General features: G+C 37.0%; 1 protein-coding gene and 1 pseudogene across 1 annotated transcript in view; both read left to right on the plus strand.

The window, feature by feature from the left end:
• CDK14 (cyclin dependent kinase 14) overlaps positions 1-20,323 on the plus strand; it is a gene marked incomplete at its 5' end in the record, with an annotated part of 305,956 nt that overhangs the window by 235,083 nt on the left and 50,550 nt on the right. The window lies entirely within an intron of this gene.
• Positions 16,996-17,594, plus strand: LOC105756929 (protein tyrosine phosphatase type IVA 1 pseudogene; annotated as a pseudogene).

Consider the following 20,323-nt stretch of genomic DNA (forward strand, 5'->3'; position numbering starts at 1 on the left):
CGCCCCCCCACCCCTTAGCAAAGCAAATAAAATATCTCTGGTAGAAAAGCCAGAGCTGCCTCATGCTTTGATTGTCTGCCCCTGTCTGCTGCTTCAGGTATCTGGATGGTGAATATTTTCGTGAATTGATTCAGCTACCTTACAGGCTACTTAATTAAGGATTACATCGGGTTTCCTTGCTTTTGCCTCCAAATGGAACTGAGTACATCATTTTATTTATAAAAATAAATTCAAAATGGGATTTTCCATTTGCCTCTAATTTCTTACTGCCCTGACTGGCGTTTAGAATTTGAGTTGACATACCTTCAGTTCGAGTTTTATTTGGTGATCACATGATACTTTCCTCCCATCTCTTAGAATTCTGCTGTCACACATCCTTCACTGTTAGGTTGTGATCCCTGAAAAGATTCTGTTGTCTCTTATTTTCCCAAGGAAGTGAAAAACATTTCCACAAAGACATCTTCCAGCCACTGTGGACTAAAACATCTTTGTGGCCAGCACATCTTGGGTGTAAATTCCTGACCGTATCCTCCTTTCTATAGCCACATTCACTTATTTTCTCATTCTAATCTCTACTACCCATATAAATATCCAAATGCCCCTGGTATATAAACTGCATAATTCCTTTAAAACACTCTAGAAATTTCTGGAAGCTACAGTATATCTTTTAAGGATACAGAGCAGCACCATCCAGTAGATCCTTAAGGAGTGGTGGAAGTGTTCTGTGTTTGCTCTGTCCAATACTGTGACTGGTAGCCACATGTGGCTGTTGAATAACTTGATGTATATATATGAAACAGCTGTTCATATCAACTACAATAAAGCTTATTTTGTACCATCTATCCTGAAGAACTGAATATTAAAATTTATTTAATTGTCATTAATTTAAACTTAAATGCCACATGTGGCTAGTGGCTACCAAAGTGGACAGTGCAGCCTAGAGCATGACTTCTGATCAGTTTAAAACAATTTTTAACCAGGATATATTGTCAGGTAGATTAGGTTTTACAGCTAAAAACCTACTGCCCAGGCTTCTATTTTCTGACTGACTTGTTTTTCATATATCTCTGAGCTTAAATCCAAACCCTCTGACTTTGCCTCAGGATTTACTTTCTCTCAGAACATCTAAGAGATTTTCAGTTTTCAAATTCTTCGATTTTATTGAGTATTGAACATTGTCTCTTGAATGTCCAGAATGGAGTTTCAAGCCATGGCAATTTGGCAGCAAGGATTCTGCTGGGCACTGCCCATTTCACAGTCTAAGCTCAGTCAGCCTGTTTATGTCTAGTTCCTTCTGTAGGTAGAAACCAGTTAGGAAATGTGCTAACGTGTCAAGCTGCGTATTTCAATATGAAACAGGTATTTACATCAACTACAGTAAAGCCTATTTTTATACCATCTATTCTGAAGTGACCTAATTTTTTTTTTGGAAAATGTTCTTGTAAGTTCCCGAGTAGTCAGATGAGATTTTTTTTCTTTCATTTTTGAAAATCCTTCCATGTCTTCACACATGCTCTGTTAATGCACATCTTCAGTTTCTACATTATACTGACACTGTCGGTTTTAAGACATAAGCAGACTTTCTTTAGAACTTTAAGGGTATGTGTCACACACCTATCTCATGTTAGAGACATCCCTGAAAACACCCTTACCTACATACACCTGGAAATTATAATTAGTTGGACCCCAGATGAGATTAAATGTGCAGCTTTTTAATTTTTTTCGTTTGCCTTTCTTTGATTTTAGTTACAGAGATAGAATTAGTGCTCAAGAAGACAAACAGCTCTAGCAGTTACGTCAGTTTTAATGTTTTTTTAAGCCATGGATATGGCATGGCACTCTTACATTATAAATAATTTTCTATTAAGAGCCAGATGGAGAGTTAAAGGCAGATGGCACTTTCAGGAATAAAGGAATGTGCAACTCAAAGATTGTGCTCAGTTTTAGTAAAAGACGGTCTCAGCTTTTTCTCAGCTCACCATCAAGCCACCCTTTGCAGCTCCCGTGCTCCCAGATCGACACCCTCCTCCATGTGTTGTCATTTTTTGTCCTAGAGAGAGGAATGCAAGGCTGGTTGGTAGTCACATTATTCTTTAAAGGAGATGAGCCTCTTGGAAAAGACTAGGGATTCCCATGGCACAAGGAATGATAGAACAAAATGAGGAGGGATCATGAAGTTCTTGTCAATACTTTCTTAGTAATGGGCTTTAGGACTGGAATACCATGCACGAAGCCAGTTCCCTGCCTTTCTAAGATTGATAGGCTTTCTGACAAGGGACAGGAGTTCTCTGCAGACAAATCATTAGACTGAAGTTTCTATAGTGTAACAACTACTTCTGTGCTGGGAATAGCTATTTGCAAACTCCATTGTGCTTTAGGCTATTTAATAATGCTCATGCAATCATATGCAGTTCATAAAGGTATAGAGAGAGAAAATGAAAGGTCAAAGGCAAGGGCATGGAATTAGAAGGAGAATGCAAGGTCTAGTTCACACTTCTTATTCATAACATAGTTAGAATATGCCTTGCAAACTGGATACTAAAAATCATTCCTTAAATTACACATTCTAATATAGGAAGGAATGATGTCTTTTGAAAGTAACATATTAAAATAAATTTATGAAAATTTTAAAAACTCTCCTCAGAAGGGTTCTCGTATTTGTACCACATATCATAGAGTAGAATAAATTATTTTCCATGTATTGAACTTTAGAACCAAAACCAACACAATAAAAAATGTTTTCTTCATACTAACTTTACCATTAGCCTCTGGCCACATAAGAAATCACAGTAATTCCTCCCCAACCACAGGTTGTGGGTGTCCGTTTGCTGCTTCTGCAGCTCCAAGTGCCCTGGTTCAAATGTTTGTGAGTCACTCTGCTTGGGATCTGTATTAATTTCCTAAGGTTGCCATAACAAATTACTACAAATTGGGTGGCTTAAAATTTTATTCTCTCAAAATTCTGGAGGTTGGAAGTCAAAAATTAAGGTGTTGGCAGGCCCACGCTGTCTCTGAAGGCCCTAAGAGAGGACCCTTCCTTGCCTCTTCCAGCTTCTGGTAGCCCCAGGCATTCTTTAACTTGTGGCAGCACAACTCTAGTCTCTGCCCTAATCTTCACGTGACCATCTTTCCTCTGAGTCCATCTGTGTCTCTTCTCTTCTTAGAAGGACACCAGTCATATTGAATTACTGCCCATCCAGCATAACTTCATCTTAACATGATTGCATCTACAAGACACTATTTCCAAATAAGGTCACATTCACAGGTACTAGGGGTTAGGACTTCAACATATGTTTTTTGGGGGACACGATTCAACCCACAGTAGGGGCTATTTGAACAGAAGTGTTGGGAAGGAGGAGGAGGATGGGCAACAAGAAGACATGTTTTTGTGCTATGTCTTGATAAATCTGGACATAAGGTCAGCACCTTGTTGCCTGCTAGGCACGAGGAAATGAAGACATATAAGATGGGCCAGGAAAACAGGAGCAAATCAAGCCGAGCCATAAAATGAGGAAGACATTGGACATTTAGAAAGAGGAAAAACATAGCAGGAGTAAAGGGGGAACTGGCAGAGAGGGGCATATACCTGTTTGTATGTGTCACAGCAAAACACATTTACAAATATCTCCTTAAAAATTAGGAGGTGAGTCCTGAAATATATCTAACAAGAGAATATTTCTACTTTACTGTATATAAAATAATACTGAAACTTTTTATTTCAGGTGCTCTATCATAATTTTTTTTTTAATTGGAGCCCTGGTGATGCAGTGATGAAGAGCTCAACTGCTAACCAAAAGGTCAGCAGTTCAAATCCACCAGCAGCTCCTTGGAAACCCTATGTAGCAGTTCTGCTATGTCCTATAGGGTCTTCACGAGTCAGAATCGACTCGACGGCAATGGGTTGGTTGGTTGGTTTTTAATCATAGTTTTTTAAGGCGCTCTTGTGGTACAGTGGAGTCCTGGTGGCACAGTGGTTAAGAGCTCAGCTGCTGAACAAAAGGTGGACAGTTCAGATCTACTAGCCACGCATTGGAAACCCTATAGGGCAGTTCTCCTCTGTCCTGTAGTGTTGCTACGAGTTGAAATCGACTCGATGGCAACAGGTTTGGTCTTTCTTTTTTTTTTTTTGGTTGGTGGTGCTACGGCTAAGCACTCTGCTGCTAACAGAAAGGTTGGCGGTTCAAACCCACCCAGTGGCTCCATGGGAGAAAGACCTTGTGATCTGCTCCCATGGTGATTATAACCTAGAAAAGCCTGTGGGGCAGTTTTGCTCTGTAACGTGGGGTCGCTATGAGTCGAAATTGGCTGGACAGCACCTAACAATAATAACATCATTGTTTTATTTTAGTGAATATTTAAAATATGTATGAGGTCTTATTTTATTATCTCAATCCTCATAACTCTATTTTTTCCATTAGTTCTTAAATCCTCCAATGAGGTGTCTTTTACCAATGGATTTTCAAGGATATAAACTGATTTGAGAGAGGATATTATAGTTCTAAAAGACTATTTTTACTGCACTTAATAGGATCAGTTTAATTTTTTACATGTGTACAAGTAGTGGAGAAGTGGCAATGTTAATTATTAAATACCAACAGCTGCATTTGTTTATTGTGTGCGTAGGTGAGCCTCACTGCATACCAAATGCATTGTGTGCAATTTTCTCATTTAATCCTGAGAACAACTCTCAAATAGTTTTCAAATAGGGACATTTACGCTTATTTTAAAAAGTTTATTTTCATGTCTTCAATTACTTTGTAGCCTCAAGAGCAGATCTATAACTACGTATATTCCTCCTTTGTCATTTTATACCCAGTAGGGCTACGACAAGGAGCCCTGGTGGTATAACAGTTAAGCGCTCGACCTTTAACCTAAAGGTTGGCTGTTTGAATCCACCCAGCAGCTCTGCGGGAGAGATGACCTGACAATCTGCTCCCATAAAGATTACAGCCTAGAAAACCTTATAGGGCAGTTCTGCTCTGTCACATGGCGTTGCTGTCAACTCTGTGGCACCTAACAACTTCAGCAACAACAGGGCTGGGAGTAAGATGCGATAAGTGAGGCCTTTGCCTCAGGTTCAAAATTTAAGGAGGTGCCAAAAAATCTCAGTAATCAGGATGAATAACATTTTAATGCAATATTTAAAAATATTAAAAGATTGCTTCAGTCTATGCTCACCATCAAACCACCCTTCACTAGCAACCATTACCCCAGATCCAAAACTTCCTCCTTAAACACTAATGCTGGTGAGGTTATAGAGAAATGGGCCTATTCATTCATTAACGATGGCATTGAAACTGGTCAACATCATTGAAAACGACATGAAACACATGTTAAGAGGCATGAAGCTATTCGTTCATGGTGCATCGAGGAGTATTAATTTAGGATCATCTAAATCTTCTAGTGGAGCCATGGTGGCACAGTGGTTAAGAGCTGAGCTGCTAACCAAAAGGTCTGCAGTTCAAATCCACCAGCTGCTCCTTGGAAGCCCTATGGAGCAGTTCTACTCTGTCTTGCAGGGTCGATATGAGTTGGAATCGACAAGACCGCAGCAAGTTTGTTTTTTTTTGTTTTTTGGTTTTTTTTTGGTAAATGTTCTAGTGCTAGGGCAGACAAGGTTCCTGCTCTTAAACAAGCTTACCTTCTAGAGTAGGAAGACAATAAATAAGTAACAAAACAAACAAAGTAATTTCAGAGAGTGGTAAGTACATGGAGACAATGAAACGGGACAAAGTTTTTGTTGTAAGTCACATGAAGGCTAGGATTTTGTCTGCTTTGTTCACTGCTATATCCTAACACCTAGAACAGAGCCTGGCACATTGTGAACACTCATTAAGTATTTGTTGATATTTATAAAAGAGCTTAGGGAAAGAGTATATAGTGAGTGTCAGAGGGTGAGAGGAGATGAGATTGGAAAGTCGAAGCAAAGGCCAGGTGAGGAATGATCTCAAAGACTGCAGCTTGGGATTTTACTTTACTTCTAGCGAGAAGCCTGGGGAATTATGATTTTGATCTAATGACTGTACATTTTTGTGTTTCTCCCAAGGAAATGAATCAACAGAAGTAAAAACCCAGTTGCCCAAAGAATCTCATTATCGTGTTGTTCATTAAAAAAATTTTAAAAGACTGCTACCAACTTAACTCAGCATAAGGGTATGGAAAAAAGTTTAATAAATCATAATTCATGAACCTAATGGAATATTATACAACAATGTTAGGATGGTGTGTATGAAGACACTAGAAACATAGGAAATGCTTAATATGTTTACTGAAAAAAGGCAGAATAAAAAAGTATATGCATACTGACATAATAACTGTAAAAATATGTCTGCAAACACTGACTGGAATGGAATATACAAAAAGAAAATAGATATGTTAGGTAGTAGAATTTTGAGTGATTGTTTTCTACTTTGCAAACATTATCTTTACTATTATTGCTGTATCATTTCTATAAGAAAAATACAAAATTTTCCATCTCACTCCCACTACAGCTATCCTCTCCATAGGTATGCAATAAATACCGACTGCTTTTCACCTATCTTTGAAGTCTTGTTTTCTCCTCTTTTACTGAAAGTTCTGTGTGCAGCATACCTTATGCCTACAAGTACATTAAAAGGAGAGCTATGTAGTAGTAAAGTGAAATGTGTCTTTTTTCATGATGCACACAGTGTGATGGTCACAAAGCTGAGTAAATCACTAGGCCTTGGCCTAATATAAAATGCTGGTAGCCATATTTTTTGCATATGGAAAAAATTTGATAAAACTAGTTACATTATTAAGGGAATATTGAACGGCAAAACGAGAATTATAGTAAACACCCCATTTGAAAAGAAAAGCATGTACCCTCAGTGGGACATATCCTTTATGGATGTCTGTATTTGTTGATTATAAAATTTTCTTTTTCTTCCCTAGATGGAAAACAAAAAGCTAGTATGTCCTCAATATGGACTCAAGTCTGACTTTCATGAATTTAAGGAAAGCCTTTAAAGTTCAGGTTTGGGAAGGAAATTTCATCATGTAAAAAGAATGTGTATAGTGATAAAAACAAAGAAACAAAACTATATACTTGTTCTGACCTATATACATAAGCACAACTATATCTATTTGAGAAAAATTATCTTTTAATTACAGACTTAAGTATTGTTTTTATTTTCTTTAATATTTCAAAATTTTCTAAATGCTTTACAGTGATCATGTCTTTTATAATGAGAGAAAGCTAGGATATAAATATAGCATTTCAGAGGGATGATAGAGAGAAAAGAGCATCAGCATTTGAGGTACCTAACATGCTTGGCTTCTCACTTCCGTCTCCTCTTTGAGCTTCAGCTTCCTTGTCTGTAAAGGATGATGGCCTCATTGACTGCTTATGTAGAATAAGGGAGATGACATGTAAAAAAAATATTTAGCACATAATAATTGGTCAACAACTATTTCCTTCTTCTTTGCCTAACTTTCCGTGGTATTTAGAACAAGGGTTGAGTTTGCTAGTTGGTCATGTCTTTTATGATAATGGGGGGAGGTCATATAGGTGGTTCAGTGTGCAGCCTTGAAGACGTGTGTGATATGGAAGACAGATAAAAGGAAGCCTCCTTGTAGGAGAATAAGCATTATAAGGGGATTTGACTTTTCTTCGTAAAGAACATCGGGCCCTTATAGGGGACACCCAACCATTAACAGTTTTAATCCAATTCTTGTTTTAAACCTAAGCACTGAAGCCAGTTCCTCTTTATATCTTGAGATGGTGGATTTCAGATTCCAGATGCAATGTCATAAGATAAAGAAATTTAAAGTTCCTAGCAAATAGACCCTTAAATTACCTTAAACTAAACTTTAGTAGCTCAGTGGAATATTATACAACTAATATTCCTGACTGAATTTTCTTTGGTATTAATTTAACTGAAAGAACTGCTTTTATAATTTTCTTTAATCCTAACCATTTAGTATCTTTTATCTACAAGAAAACAATTCCTTTTTATTTTTCAAGGGATGAGGAGATATTATCTCTACTATATCAGCATAGGGTATATCTTTTGTCTTAAATATATACACACCCACACACCAATTGCCATTGAGTCAATTCTGATCCATAGCGGCCCTATAGGACAGAGTAGAGCTGTCCCATAGGGATTCCAAGGTTGTAATCTTTACGAAAGTAGACTGCCACATCTTTCTCCCGAGGAGCGGCTGGTAGGTTTGAACCACTGACCTTTCAGTTAGCAGCCGAGCGCTTTAACCACTGTGCAACCAGGGCTCAAAAACCAAACAACCCATTGCCATTAAGTCAATTCCAACTCATAGCAACCCTATAGGACAGAATAAAACTGTTCCATAGCGTTTCTAAGGAGCAGCTGGTGGATTTGAACTGCTGACCTTTTGGTTAGCAGCTGATCTCTTAACCACTGGACCTCTCTCTCTCTCTCTCTCACACACACACACACACACACACACACACACCCCACACGCACACTCTTACACATTTACCTTTTTCTTATCTTGGTTCATGTCTAGTCTGTAAGGAAATAAACGTGAGGAAAGAGTTCTGTGGAATGTTAACTGCACTGGTATTATTCTTCCTTTTATCATGCCCCAAGATTCACCAAAGTTGATATAAATTCACCATGCCTTCTTTAAAAAGCGTAACAGCAAGACATTCTTCCTGTAGGAATCAGACTGTAAAAGGTGATTTTCTTTTACTCCATTTGGTTTAAGCCTGTAAAAAGCATTAACTGAAAAATCTGATTTATTTGTTAGGGCATTTATTGCATTGCTAAGTTATATTTTCAGTTCTCAGTGAAAGGTTTATTGAGAACATAATCTTTGAAGAGTTTTTGTTCAGGATTAAAGATATATTTTTCCTCTCTTTTGGTGAAATAATATCACATAAAATGATGCCTTTCAGGAGCTATTTTTAGTGCTGTTTACAGTCAAAGGACACGCCGTTCCATTCCTGTGAAGCAGATTCAGCCTTCCAAAACCTGCCTCTGATGCTGAGATTTGTAACTTCCGTAGGGTTTCAGAGGAATGAAAGGTTATGAAGTTACCATTTTCCATTAACTCTGTTTTACCATAATACAGATGCACCAGTAAGCTAAACTGTTTTGCAGGAACCTTTTATAGTGAAAATATTTTTCATGTTATCCATGTAATTTGGCCTAAATATTTATAACTGATCCATCTGAAATATGAAACATAAGCCATTCTTGAAGTTTAGTATGGATTTTTTTTTGTTTTTGTTTTTTTTGATAAATGAAGATTTAAATTTAAACTCCTGGTGCCATCTCTTATCATCAAAAATGAGGGTTGTCTATTTCAAATGAAACAGTGCCATAATCAACCACTTTGAATTCAGGAAAATAGGGTAATCTTTATTCTCTAAATAGAGTAAATATCAAAAGCATCACAGGGATATAACATTCACTAACAATTTACTTTGCTTCAGTCTTGATTTCCTAAAATGTTTTAGAAACTGTTGAAATATGTGAAGTAATAAGATGTCTATAGTTGATTTAAGGATGTTATGGTAAGGAAGGTCAATCGTCACAGCAATCCTTGAAGCAGGAGAAGGCTGTTAGTTTTATCCTGATCTATATCCAGAAGTCAGAAAGGTTGTGAGTTGCCTGATGTCCTTCAGGTAACAATGGAATTTCATACTCGGGCGGGCCGTGCAAGAAGCACAAACAGTTTAGTGCTTGACTACTAGCTGAAAGATTGGTGGCTTGAACCCATTCAGAGGCACCTCAGAAGACAGGCCTGGTGATCTGAAAGGTTACAGACTTGAAAACCCTATGGATCAGTTCTACTCCGCACACGTGAGGTCGCCATGGGTTGGAATCAAATCGATGACAGCTAACACCAACAACTATGCTTATGACTGCATATAACTGTATAATTGGAAAGTTGCAATCACTTCTGTTGAATGCATATATTTGGGTTTTGAGGGTATTCTACACTAACTTGTGACTTTAGAAGTTTCTTTTAAGTGTTCTGCAAGGCCTGATCCTTCTGATTACAAGGGTTAATTACTATAAATGTGTTTTTGTTTTACTAAAATAAAATTTGTCTGTCTTCTTCTATCATGTCCCCCAGTCAGAGGGTTGAAGAGTAACTGTTGTTAACTAAGCAGTAAAGACTCACATTGTTAAAGTAAAATAAGAACAAAAGTCATAGAATCATGCAGTCAGTAGCCTGCTAAATCTGGGAATCTTTTCTAAATATAACTAAGGTACAAGTATAATGTCTGACACATATGTGCTATCCTATATAAGAAAAATGTTAATGTTTGGCAAGCTTTAACAAATGTTAGAGTAGTTTTTAACAATTATATTATTTAGTCACATACAATTATAGGTTAAGAGTATATGGTTTATAGTATTTTTATATATGCTATTAAAAAAAAAATTTAGAACTCAAAACAACCATTGCCACAAATTAGAGAAAGAAATCAAAGGGGAATTTCTGCAAAAACAATGTAGGAAAGTATTTAGCTGATTCTTTCCTATAAACAGGATGGAAGTATGATCTATATTTATGGTACTTATGTGAAAATAAGCTTAAATACATGGGGGTTCTCATTGAAAAGAATATAATGTTCACTTATGTTAGCTTTTCTCCATGAGTATTTCATAATAATGTCTACATCAGTGGATGTATGAAATGTAAATATGAAAATCTATAGCATCATATTAGTATGTGGAAAAGATTACAATAATTATGTCATAAGTGAACCAATTTTTTTTTTTTTTTTAAGCCAGACTACTCTTTACTTGATTTCAAAATGAACTTAAACATTGGAAGACACCTGTTTTTCCAGGGAGGGTAGAAAATGGTCATAAATAAAATCAAAGCTAGAAAATTCGGGTTAAATGTTATTTAGTTAAAGTATGAAATTCAAAGTAAGAATTTAATATTTTCCTTTTCTGGCCTATTTTTTGGCAGTTTTATAATACCCTTTAGAGCATCAGTGTTAACATTTTCAAAAACTTGATTCATTCAGATCCTGCTGAGGGCTCTTCAGCACTTTCTGTACTTTTCCACCAGGTAGAGTTGACTGTAAAGGTAATTGTGTGTTGAGGAAAAGTTCGATCTGAAGGAGAGACCCTGCGGGGCAGATTCATATGACAGGCTTTGGAAATTATTCATCTTGTCCGTGTTAAGACTGGACTATAACTGTTGTCTTTATTTATTTAATATAGGGCAGTGGAGGTATTGACAAGAACAGTCCCTACAGAAATAGAGTTCAAAATTAAAGGAAGAGAGAGAAATATAGAAATGTGTAAAGTTTCTTTAAACATACCTTAAGGAAAACCTAAAGAATAACTGTATTACCCCTTTACTAACTGGGTTACATACAGCCTGGTATGTACATGTTTTAGCAATAAATCATTGACATGGCATGTAATGGACACTAAGATTTAAGAGTCAGAAGTCTGAATATTCTCCATTTTGTAAGTATGACCCTTTGATCATCTGGATCAAATGAAAGCACTTTATAAACTTAAGTGTTCCCTACAGATAGCATTATTGTTATTGAGTGTTTTGGGAGTCAAATGAGCTGACCATTATGGGAATGATTGCCAGGGAGATTGTGGCATTAAACAGTTCTGTTAGAATAAATGAATGACAATTGAACAATTTTCTATGTACTAAGAAACACAGCCTATTTATGGAAACTAACATAAAAATGTTATCTGTTTACCTTGAGGAGAGGAATCTCATTAATTCTTTTTTTTTTTGACAAGCAGTGAATTTACAAAGGGAATCTCAGTGTTAAACAACTGCTGTGTCTTCGTTATTAATGTAATTAAGCGTCTTGTTCATTATATAAGCCCAACACCTGGGTTTGAGAAGTTCACTATGTAGGACTAAATCTTTCTTTATATTAGTCTTTGTGTTCCCAAGAGTTTATGCCAATATCAGGGATTCCAGTCATGTTCTGCTTGACCAATTACTAACCCTTCTTTTTAGAATGAATAAATTTAAGCCTATTTTCTACAAATAAGTCACTTTTTGAAAAATAAAAAATTTTTACAGCCGTATACTCCCTCTAAGGCAAAAAGCTTTGACAAGAGGGTAATTAAATGAGCATTTTGCTTTTGATGAGTAGACAAGGAAGAGTGCTCCATCTGAAGGTTCTGTTCAGCATGGTTGAGGAAACAGACTTATCTGCACCGAAGGGTAGGTGTCTGTACAAATCATCCAAATAGTTTTCAAGAAATCAGCTGTTGTATAATCCAGTAGCCAGTGCCCATGTTGGTGTCTTTGCTACAGTGACAACAAGTGCATTGTCAAATGAATAGATGCAGGCCCCCCTGCCCCATGGCTTTGCTCTGTGAAGAGTGTGACAGTGAGCAAAAGTGAACACAGAGACCTCCACATTGTTCAGGTCAGGTTGCTCTATTTCAGTGTCTGTGGGACAGAGCACACTATTATGCTTCAGGCTGTACCCCACAGTGTATGTAATTTCATCTCATCACTTTTATCTCTTTTTAAACTTTTATGTGAACTTCAGTATCTTCATTGAATGCTCTAAGATGAGTAAGTTGAACCCACTACACTTCTATTCTTTCTGTCCAAATTTTATGAGATAAAGCATTAATAAATTCTAGGGAGGATTTTTATGGAGCTATTTAGAAGTCAATTCTTGGAAACAAAATGTAACTTGCCTTAGTTGTTTTACAAACAGATGTACTGTCAGTTTTAGGGAAACCATTTTAGAACTACGATGTGATTAAAAGCTTATAAACTATAAACTGCAGGGACCAATTCCCTTCCTATTTCAAAAAAAAAAAAAAAAGCAAAGAAAATGACATCCTCCAGGGGTTACGTTTTTGAAGATGTTCCTTAAGAATCAGGATTTGCACTTAAGATGTTTTCGCTCAAAAGCAATTATGTTTTTATTGGAGTTTCTCAGGTAAGGAAAAAACTTTTGAAGGTCCTTAGTCCTCAAGCAAACACTCAGTCATTCAACAAATGTTGCATTCCTCCCTTTGTGCCAGGAGCCAGGTCTTGTGGGAAGGAGCCCTTTTGACCTTGCCGTAGCCCAGCAACCCTGTTCTTACCATTTCCCCAGCCTCTTATTTGTCCTCCATGGGTTTTGTTTTGTTTTGTTTTCCCCTCCACTTTCAGTTCTCCGTTTTCAACTTTGACAGTCTTCTTTAGTCTGGCCAAAAAAAAAGAAACCCTCTGAATTTGTTTTGTTCTTTGTTTTTCTGTTTCAGGTAGGCTTAGAAATTTAGGTGAGCCTCTGAAGCGGAGTTAGTTGAAAGGGTGAGTGGAGAGAAATGAGAGCCACTGTTTGATCATTTCTTTGGTGACAGGAAAAAAAGTACTAATAGGTCGTCCCTGACATGCTAGTAAGTATAGCTGTGCTCACCCTCCCTGCCTGCAGTTCACAGTCAGGTTCTTCATGGATCAGAGAATCCGCAGTGTTAGAGCTGGAAAAATCCTTAAAAACTGACCTGCCCAAGGAATAAAGAAAATATCCTGCTCTATATTCATGTTTTAAGACTACTTTTCACTATGTCTTCTTATCTTCTTTGAAGTCTTCTTTTTTAATGTAGGTGAAGCCTCTGTGTGTGTGTCTGTGTGTGTGTGCGCACGCTCGCATGCGTGCATGTGTTTGTGTGTGTGTGCCTGTTGCATGGATAAGGACTGAGAAAATAAATTATGATTAGAATAGCAACATAGCATTATTTTCAACAGTATTAAGAGCATTTGCTTAGAAGTTACTCATGCTGTAAAATTCCCTGCACACGCATACCCTGAATTCAGTAGGGATTGTTTATTTCTTCCTTGTTATCTAGATTTCTTAAAAAAAAAAAAAAATTCCTGAGGCTTTTCCCAGAGAGTTTATATAAACAACATCTTTTACATTTTAAAAAATGAATTCAGAATGGAAGTGATGGTATCCTGTCCCACGTACTTTTTCAGGTTTATTTGGCCCATTATGACTGTAGAGGCTCACTGAGTGCACCCTCACCAAGCTGAGGGGCGAGGGGACCCTGGGGTCAGGTGCTGAAGCTGATGGGAGGGCCTTACCATTTGCAGCAGCATCTCACCTTTGCTGGAACAGCTCTTGAGGCATGGGGGAGGGGGCAATCCCCTCGAGACATCAGGGCCAGGAATTCCCCTAAAAGTCCAATTTCTACCACTCAGTGAAGGCCAATTCTTCACTCTTAATGCCCAAATATTCCTTTTGAAACACCTGCAACACTCCACCTCTCTAAACTGCTTTCTCTGCTGAATTTCCTTGACATTCCCTCTGACCCTGCCCTCTCACATGTCTATATGTCTCAGTGTCCGTCCTTCTTAATCAAGATATAGAACCATTGCATCATTTGAAAAAACTCTCCTGTGCCCCTTCGTCAACCTCTCCGACCATTCCTACCCTCTGGCAATCACTGATCAATTTTCTGTTTCAATATTTTGCCTTTTCCAGGATGTCGTATAAATGGAATCATATAATATGTAGCCTTTGGAATATGGCTTCTTCTTTGACTTCACATAATCTGTTTGAGACTCATCCGTAAAGTTGTGAGGTAAAAGAACATTAGTCTGAAACAACTTTAATTAGCTAGATTTTGAGGCCTAATAGAGGTGACTTGATAGAATTAGTAGGAATGAAGGAAGGGAGGGAGGAAGGAAGGAAGACAAGGAAACAACACCTATTTAGTGATTATTCTGAGAGAAAAGACCTAAAAAAATTAAGTGTAGATAACTAAAAGTGTAATCACCAAGGGACAACAATGAAGAAAGAGGGGAAACCAAAATGATAAGTGCTAAAGTTGGTGCTGCCTTGGAGGTGAGTTTAAAACAGGAATACGGAGCCACTTGGAGGTCAGGAAACAAGGCTTTGGACATAAGAAAGGTAGGATGTAGAAACTGAGATTCTATGTATAAATTTAGGAAAGCACTTCAGCCTCAGTAATGGGATGGCTCAAAAAAAAAAAAAAAAAGAAAAATCTGCTTCTAGCAAAGAGAGGCCTCAAGGACAATTGTTTGTCTCAACCTTGGCGCTGAGTGGGGATGAAAAAGTCTCTGAAAATTTGTACATGTTTAGGTTGAAATTTACACGTGTTGTGTGATTTGAGAAACCAAGGCAAGAATTTGGAGTGCCCAGGTTTTGTGAGTATCTCAGGGACCTGGAAGAAGCATAGAAAACCCCTATGGAGGTACAGATGCTCAACCCAAGCCCCTCATGATTCCCACAGATTAACAGTAGCAAAGCATGAGTTCTCAATCTAAAATTATAAGACGTGAGGAAAAAGTCATCATGAGTGAGGGTCAGTAGCAAAAACAACAAAATTAGACCTCATCCTCACCCCATAGAACTTCAGATATTGAGAATTATTGGGTATAGAACATGACTATTTTTATAAAGTAAAGAAATAAAAGAACAAATTAAAAACTTGAATAAGAGATCATCAAAATTGAACAGACAAATTTGTCAAAGAATTAAAAAGAACCTATAAAAACCAAACAAATCCAATCATTGAAGTAAAAACTCAGTGAACAGGGCAAATAACAGTAGATGCTAATTAGAGAATGGGTTGAAGTGGAAGGTGGCTCTGAAACAGAGGGGCTAACAGATGGAAAATATGAAAAAGAGTAAAGACATGAAGAGAATTTAATAAGATGATATTACATTAGAGTTACAAATTGAGAGCAGATAGAGAATTGGGAAAAGGCAATATTCAAAGATTAACGGCTGAGATTTTTTCCAAAACTGATGAAAGACATGAAACCTCAAGTTCAGGGAACACAGTGAATACTGAACAGATTAAATAAAAAGAATACTTTACATTGCAATTGCAGAACTCTGTAGAGGAAGAGAAGTACTGAAAGACAGCAAAAACAAAACCTTGTGGAATAATATCTTCAAGGGGCTAAGGAAAAATACTTTCAACCTAGACTTATATACCCAACCAGACTATTGTCCTAGACTGAAGAAAAATGAAGCCATTTTCAGACATAACAGAGAGTTTCCCACTAAATGATCTTCCCGGAGACAACCTCTATAGGTTGTATTTCAGGTACAAGAAAAGGAACATCTGAAACGTGATAAGAAAGAGGATTAAAGAACTTGGTAAACAAGGTAAATCTAAATAATAATAACATTCCCCAATGTGTGTCCTTAAAATTCATAGAAAGTAGAAATAAAATATTAGACAATAAGAACATGAGAGATGGGACTAGTATCATCATAATTAAAGTCTTCTAATGTTTGTGTATTGTTCAGCAGAATGGTAAAGATAAAGTTAAACTCTAAACTTTAAGTTAAATATACATGTTAAAAAGTTAAGGGGCCATCCACTTGGAGAACTGAGGGTGAAGGTATGAAATATGGATGTTTCTTCCAATATCCTTTATGGAATAAAACATTAAACCAACTTACCTCAAGAGAGAACACTGCTGGCTGCAGTGCCCTGGGCAGATAATTGGGCAGTTCTGCCCAGGGTAAAACTGCCCTATAGGGTTTCCAAGGAGCAACTGGTGGATTTGAAGTGCTGACCTTTTGCTTAGCAGCTGAGTTCTTAACCACTGCGCCACCAGGGCCTCCAAACCTGGATATAGGGGTGTTGAATTTAAATCAAGAGAGCATTTTACAAGAGTTCTGATCTGCATTAGGTAAACCTCTGGATATTTCCTTTCTATTGCCTCAGTGTTGATTGAAGGATTGCTGCTTCATGTTAGGAGATTCATTTCATTTTCCATTACTCTCAACTTTATATTCAAAATGCTGAGAATTTTGGAAACCCTGGTGGCATAGCAGTTAAGAGCTACAGCTGCTAACTAAAACGTTGGCAGTTCAAACCCACCAGGCGCTCTGTAGGAATCCTATGGGGCAGTTCTACTCTGTCCTATATGGTTGCTATGAGCTGGAATCAACTTGACGGCAGTGGATTTGATTTTTTTTTTTTTAATGTTGAAATAAAAATGATTTTCTGTGTTCAAATATTATAATTTTCTCCTAAGTTTTTTTTTTTTAACTAAATTAACGTGGCTGGAATGAAGCACCCAGTTCCTGTGCAAGTCGTGTATAGGACGTGAGATTTCTTATTACACACAATCCAACAATACAACCCTAAACAAATTTGTAGAGGAACTTAAAAAGTATAGCATTGCCCCCGTAGTAAGAATATATGAAGCAGCTTACAACCCTGCTATTGTGGAGAAAGAAAGTATCTAGGTTCTGAATTGTTCTCTGACGATGGTTCACTACCATCTAACCAGACTGTTGATGACTAGTGAAGTCTCTTAGAAGTTAAGTTTCATGAAGAACCTGGTTGATGTATTACTGTTCATCGTGGTGCAGGTCTGAGAGAGTTCCAGTGTTTGTTGCCCTAGCATTAATTGAAGGTAGAATGAAACATGAAGATGGAGTAAAGTTCATGATAAAAATGGCATGGAGCTTTTAAAAACAAGCAGCTTTTATATTTGAAGTATTGTCCTAAAACGTGGCTCATTTCAAAGATTCCAGTGGCCGTAGAAACAAAGGCTGCAGTAAAAATAAAACTGGGTTGGCTGATGCTATTGCCTTGAAAGTGGAACCTGAGGCAGGACCTAATTTATTGGACATATTAGCCAACATGTAGGCTTGGTGAATGATAAGGCTAATGAAGTTTCATAAAAGTATTGATAAGCAGTTTCACCAGGCCACAAGTTTGACAGAATTGCAACTTTTGTGTTTGGATTATGATCAACCTATTTGGAGAACTTGCTGTTCGGCATTTAAAATGTATTTATCATTTTTTATCAACTGACCTTTCCTGAAATCATACAGTATTGGGTTATAAGCCTTCTTCAAATCTATTTCAATGCCAGAATTTTATCAGTATATAAGAAATTCAGAGAGATTAGGTGTCAAGATACCCAACGTGATATTTGTGTGTTTTCAGTATCATGCAGAATTAAAATCCGAGGACCTGTGAACAACATTTTAGACCCTCTGTGGCTTATGCCTTCAGTTATTTCAAACATTGAAAATAGGGCCTGTATGGTTATATGCCTGCAACATTATGGTTACATCTTCTCTATTCATACCAATGTACATAAGAGCTTTGCAGCCTTTGATTTTGTTAGATTTTTACCAAGTCTTATGATGATTATTTAATGTTTTTCTATAAATTTCATTTTGTGTAGTTATGAAAACCTCCACGTTGAAAATCACAGACCTCTAATTGAAAAGTTCGTGTAAAATCTACATCGTACAGGAGTGTATATCTTTAATGTCTGCAGACCAAAAAAAAAGGCCTTACTATTAATGTAACATTTGTACTTTGGGATGCAACTTGAGAGGGTCTAAAAAAAGAATGGGAAGAGCTGTCAAATATTTTTAATCAAATATTACCTTTGTCTTGTGCAGGATATAGAGAATATGCCTTTTAATTTTTAAAGAATATTAAAAATATTTTTAATGGTAGAGATACTTTGCTGTTGTAGCTAACACAGTTCTTAATAATAAAATTTCTATAAATTTTGTAATTTTTCCCTGTATCTACTGGAAGTTGTTTAACAACTATTTTTATTTGAAGTGTGATTTATTTTCCTTCTCAACCTTTCTTGCAAGAAAAAAGAAGTGAGTTTCTGCTAATTGAGATGATCTCTAATTTTTTTTTTTTGTCTTTGAGTTGTGTAACCTAATATTTGGATACTTGATATTGTGTTTTATTATGTAATTGATGAAATGGTGATGTGTATGAATGTTACTTCAACCACATATTTATGTTGTCTGGAATGTATGGTTATACTTTTGTAGGAGAAATAATTTGTCATTGTGAATCAGCTTGAAAAATTTTACATTTAGCTACGAGTTCGGCATTTCTCAAGCTGGAAGAACTGAAGAAAAAATTCAAGACTCAAGTTGCAATAGTGAAGGATTCTATGGGCAAAATATTGAATGATGCAGGAAGCATCAAAAGAAGACAGAAGGAATCCACAGAGTCACTGTACCAAAAAAAAATTGGTTGATGTTCAGCCATTTCAGGAGGTGGCATATGGTCAAGAATTGATGGTATTGAAGGAAGAAGTCCAATCTGCACTGAAGGCAGTGGCGAAAAGCAAGACTCCATGAATTGACAGAATACCAACTGAGATCTTTCAACAAACAGATGCAGCACTGGAGGTGCTCACTCATCTCTGCCAAGAAATTTGGAAGACAGCTACCTGGCCAACTGACTGGAAGAGATCTATATTTGTGCCCATTCCAAAGAAAGGTGATCAACAGAATGTAGAAATTAGCAAATAGTATCATTAACATCACACGCAAGTAAAATTTTGCAGAAGATAATTCAAAAACGGTTGCAGCAGTACATCGACAGGGAGCTGCCAGAAATTCAGGCCAGATTCATAAAAGGACATGGAATGAGGGCTATCATTGCTGATGTCAGACGGATCTTGTCCGAAAGCAGAGAGTAGAAGAAAGATGTTTACCTGTGTTTTATTGACTCTGCAAAGATATCGGACAGTTATGAAGGATCATAAATTATGGATAACATTGCAAAGAATAAGAATTCCAGAACACTTAATTGTGTTCATGCGGAACCTGTATGTAGAACAAGAGGCAGTCATTCAAACAGAACAAGGGGTTAACTTGTGGTTTAAAATCAGGAAAGGTATGCATCAGGGTTGTATCCTTTCACCATACTTATTCAGTGTGTATGCGAGCAAATAATCCGAGAAACTGGAATATATGAAGAAGAACATGGCATCAGGATTGGTGGAAGACTCATTAGCAACCTGTGATACACAGATGACACAACTTTGCTTGTTGAAAGTGAAGCTGACTTGAAACAGCGATAGAGATTAAAGACTACAGCCTTCAGTATGGATTACACCTCAACATAAAGAAAACAAAAATCCTCACAAGTGGACCAATAAGCAACACCATGATAAACAGAGAAAATATTGAAGTTGTCAAGGATTTCATTTTACTTGGATCCACAATCAATGCCCATGGCAGCAGCAGTCAAGAAATCAAATGATGTATTGCATTGGGCAAAACTGCTGCAAAAGACCTCTTTAAAGTGTTAAAAAGCAAAGATGTCACTTTGAGGACTAAGATGGGCCTGACCCAAGCTATGGTATTTTCAATCACCTCATATGCATATGAAAGCTGGGAAATGAATAGGAAGACCAAAATAGAATTGATGCCTTTGAATTATGGTGTTGGCAAAGAATATTGAATATACCATGACTACCAGAAGAACGAACAAGGCTGTCTTGGAAGAAATACAGCCAGAGTGCCCCTTAGAAGCAAGGATGATGAGATTTCATGTCATGTATTTTAGACATGTAATTGGGAGGGACCAATCTCTGGAGAAGG

Source organism: Trichechus manatus, unplaced genomic scaffold (genome assembly GCF_000243295.1).
Source record: "Trichechus manatus latirostris isolate Lorelei unplaced genomic scaffold, TriManLat1.0 scaffold00253, whole genome shotgun sequence".
In the NCBI taxonomy this organism is placed as follows: domain Eukaryota; kingdom Metazoa; phylum Chordata; class Mammalia; order Sirenia; family Trichechidae; genus Trichechus; species Trichechus manatus.